At 45.4% G+C, this 4,649-nt stretch overlaps 1 long non-coding RNA gene across 1 annotated transcript; it reads right to left on the reverse strand.

Annotated features, from left to right (window-relative positions):
• Window positions 1–2,170: 2,170 nt before the first annotated feature.
• LOC120644889 lies at window positions 2,171–2,547 on the reverse strand. Its single transcript, XR_005663974.1, has 2 exons — window positions 2,399–2,547; window positions 2,171–2,269 (listed from the first exon to the last, which is right to left on the reverse strand). It is a non-coding gene; the product is annotated as an uncharacterized LOC120644889 (long non-coding RNA).
• Window positions 2,548–4,649: the final 2,102 nt, after the last annotated feature.

Raw genomic sequence — 4,649 nt, forward strand, 5'->3', positions numbered from 1 at the left:
TAAATTCATGTTCCAAAAAATTCACAAAATATGACTGATGTAGAAAATGTAGATGACACACGGTTTGAACTATTTGGAAAAAAGAATCACAAAAACACTATCTGGAAAATATAAAAATTAGTAAAAGGCCAGCTACCCACGCTTACTTGTCCTACGAGAAACAATGGTTGCATTTGTGTCCGTCCTGTTGAAGGATGAGCAGGCAATGGCAGCGGAACCAGGACTCTGTTTCACTGAATAATACAATGCCCCGGTGTGTCTTGGTGTGGTTCCGGAAGCTGTCCTCCTCGCTGATCACGCAAATACAGTATGTTATAAATTATTGACGCTTGGAGATTACCGTGGTTTCATTATGGAATGTATGTGAGTACAAGCATCAATTAATCAATCTGGAAAACAACTTTTATATGCAAATTAATTACCTGATGGAATGCATGGATAACTTTTGATCAAACCGTGCATGCCTGAGCGCAGACCATATTAGCACGACTCTGTTTCATCACCAGAGTATGATGTCCGGGTCACTGTGTCCGGTGGAATCATAGCTTTTCTCCCTGTGATGGCACAACATATGTATCACATCAGAGATTGATGCATGGACACTTCTTTGATATGATACAAGCGATTAACAGTTAGTAATTTAAAATCAACGTTGGCCATATGGAAAGAATGCAAATTACCTGAAGGAATGCATGAATTAATTTCTATCCAGCCATGCAGTACTCGAACTTCATCTGAATATTCCGGCGAGATTGCATCTCAACCATCCAATAAACCAATATTGTGTTTTCCGATATGGCTGGTCTTGTTCCACTCGGAGCTACCTAGTGATGACTTCCGATCCATCGGACACTCTATTGGTGCAACGCAACATTAAATAATGACGGCTGCAACATAGAAAAAAAATATCTGCAACATAAAAAACCATCGTTTGCAACATCAAAAAAATATTAAAAAAAGTTGTTATCCATCGTTGATGATGAGAAAAAAAACCCGCTGCAACATCTGTTTCATATTGCATGGAACAACTAAATCTCTCATTGAAGACGCAACATCCAGATAAAAAACTTGCAACAAATTCGACAATGCAATGTCTAGATCTACTTTTGTAACATCTACATAAAGCACATGCAATATTCCAGAAGTCTCTACTGCAACATCATAAAATACCTATTGCAATATGACCATCCGGTGTTCTCCACAACCTTCGCTCTTCTTCAACCTCCAGGAGGTGGCTGCCATGGCTGCCGGCCGGAGCTCCTCCAGCGGCCGGTGCGGCTTACCCCTGCGCGGGGAAGCCGCCCATGGAGGCTGGAGCTCATGCACCCACCCCTCGCACGCCACCGCCCGTGTGGCCAGGAGGAGTCCCCTCGTCGAGGGGCTGGTGGCGTCGTGGGAGGCCGGAGGGCGCCGCCGCGGAGGGCTCGCCGCCGGTCTCAGGCCCCACCGCTGCGGAGGGCTCGCCACCGTTTTCGGACGTCGCCGCCTCCAACCTTCTGTGCCGCTCGCTACCGCCTGGTCCCAGAAGAACGGGAGGAAGAGTAATGGAACGGTGGGGACGGCGTCCGATCCATGGGACGTCTGATCCTAGCATTACCGAATAATGTTAAAAAAAACTAGGCCATCACCAGATGTCCTCTGCACGCCTGCTGGCACAGGGCAATCTCCTCACCCCAAATCATCATACTGTACTAAATTATATAAAATAATCATACTTGGCTTGATTGGCAACAAGTAGCTGTACTTTTATTGACTCTTGTAGAATAACCCCAACTATAATGAGGGAAATCAGACTCCTCAACTCTCAGCCGGATCAGTACTAGGAAATTAAACAAGAAGGGCAAAAAAATATACATACATGCGACTAGAATCTTATTATTATAATTAATTCTATGAGAAACGATGGTTGCATTTATTTCCATCCCGTTGCAGGATGTGTCTTGGTGTGTCTTGGCTGCATCAGGACTCTGTTTCACTGAACAATGCAATGCCCGGGTGTGCCTCGGTGTGCTTCCGGAAGCATACCTCCTCGCTGATCACGCAAATACAATGTTATCAATTATCGATGCATGGAGATTACCGTGGCTTCATATAGAATATATGTGAGTACAAGCATCAATCAATTAAGCAATCTGGAAAACAACTTTTGTATGTGACAGAGAAAGAATGCAAATTAATTACCTGAAGGAATGCATGGATAATTTTCATATCAGCACGACTCTGTTTCATCAGCAGAGTATGATGTCCGGTGGAATCATAGCTTTTCTCCCTGTGATGGCACAGACATATGTATCACATCAGTGATTGATGCATGGACATTACTTTGATATGATACAAGCAAAATTAACAGTTAGTAATTTAAAATCAACGTTGGCCATATGGAAAGAATGCAAATTACCTGAAGGAATGCATGAATTAATTTCTATCCAGCCATGCAGTACTCGAACTTCATCTTAATATTCCTGCGAGATTGCATCTCAACCTTCCAATAAGCCAATATTGTGTTTTCCGATATGGCTGATCTTGTTCCACTCGGAGCTACCTGGTGATGACCAGGGTTCACCAAACCGGCCGGAACCGGTCCGGTTACCGCGGTTACCGGTCTAACCGGCCCGGACCGGTTCCGGTTCCGGCCGGTTTTAAACCGGCCCAAATTCAAATTTTAAATTTGAATTCTAAAAAATGGAAAAATCCCAAAAAAATCTTAAAAATACTTCAAGTTGCGACGAATCTAATGATGTCAAATTTTTTAAATATTCGTTCATTTAGTATACTTTGCGAGCATTTGAAGTTAAACAAAAAAAACGTGCATACAAAAGTATACAAATACAATGTAAAAGTAGTAAAAAAAGGGTTGGAGGGTTCATTTAGGCTAAAACATGTTATACAAACATTCATTTAGTATACTTTGCGGATGTTTGAATTTAAACAAAAAAAAGAAAAAAAATTGAATTTAGCGGGGTACCAGTCAAACCGACCGGTTACCAGTCAAACCGACCGGTAACCGGTCAAACCGGACCGGTAAACCGGTCTAACCGGCCGGTTAGCCGTTCGAAACCGGTATAACTGCGGGTTTTGAATTCAAATTTGAGTTTGACCGATTTTTACCGGTAACCGGTCAAACCGGACCGGTTAGCCGGAACCGGACGCCGGCGGTTCGGTCCAAACGGTCGGATAAAAAAACCCTGGTGATGACAAGGGTTCCCACAGCTAGCTTCTTGCTGCAAACCAGATCGAGATACCTTGGGTTCACACCTGGCAGGTATCCTGGAAGAGCCTCCATGGTGGCGTCCTCTAGCACAAGGCTATCAAGTGCAGGGTTACCTTCCAGCACCTCCACGTTCGGGCAGTGGACGATCCTGATCTTGTGCAACATCAAGAGGCCGTTGATCCTCTTGAGATCGGGGCAGTCGAACACGTCGAGTTTCACAATAGTAGGAAAGTTCTCCACGGATACCAGGTTGGTGATTTCGTACAGGTACAGTTCCCTCAGAGCATGCCTCTTGCTGTTGGCGAGCCCTGGTGGAAGACACCTTAGCTTGCAGTTTCTTATGTGTAGTATCTCCAGATAAGGCATGGCTATAATGGAGCCAAGGAGGCTTGGAATTCAGGTCCAATTCGCTTGACGGCTGGTGCATTTTTGATGAAAAGAGATTCCAAACTTGGGAGGCAACGCAGTCCGTCTGGGAGATGTGTGCAGCAAGGCAGGTCCTGCAGCGTCAAATACCTCAGGCTCTTGAACTCCGCCGATGCTGGTGCGCACATCCAGTTGGGTAGGTGGCAACCAACGTACCTGCCTGACACATGTAGATTCTCAATGCAGGTCGGAGGGCAGAGCTTTTCCAAGACCTCCTCTTGCTGCTGCTGCTTCTCGTTGGCCTCCTGATCACCACATGGCTCTGTGGTCGTATGCTTGCTAGCACTATGATTAGTATAGTTCAGCTTTAGATAGTTGAGGTGGGCCTTGCTGCTAATCATGGCCTTCTCAGGCATCCAGCAGGCAGGCACCTTCTCAAGGCCATGTAGTATGAGATCCCTAAGCTGAGAAAGAGGTGCCAGCTCTTGCAAACTGCACCAGCTGCTGCTGCCAGCATCCATGTCGTCCACGTGTATCGGGAACCCTTGAAGTAACGTCAGATTTGATAAGCCACCAAACCCCTTAGGCACGGCACTGATATTCGTGCCATCTAGTGCTAGACATGTTAAATGGACAAGTTTTGTGATGCTGCTCGGTAGATGACCCAACTTCTTACAATTGAGAAGGTCCATGTGCAGTAGAAACTTCATCTTGTGGATGTCTTCTGGTAGCCTAGACACATCTGTATCCTTTAAGTGAAGGTACCTTAGGTGCTTCAGCTTCGATAGAGAGGCAACCAACCTATCTGAATCTAAAGAGCTTATGCACAGTACCCGTAGACTAGGGAAACTACCTAGCATATCACCAGACTTCAAGTTTAATCTACAATCTATTATCAGTGTCCTAAGCGACTTCCGCCTTTGCAAAACAGCCGAGTCTGCTACTAATATGGTCCTTCCTAGTGAGAGGCGGCGGACAAGCATGCTGCTGCTGCCACCATGAAGAGTAGTAGAAGCTTGCTTGTCATCAACCACCACCAGAGATTCGTCTCTTGTCATGTGTTCAGCAAAGG

The sequence above is a fragment of the Panicum virgatum genome, chromosome 8K (assembly GCF_016808335.1).
Source record: "Panicum virgatum strain AP13 chromosome 8K, P.virgatum_v5, whole genome shotgun sequence".
Taxonomy (NCBI): Eukaryota; Viridiplantae; Streptophyta; class Magnoliopsida; order Poales; family Poaceae; genus Panicum; species Panicum virgatum.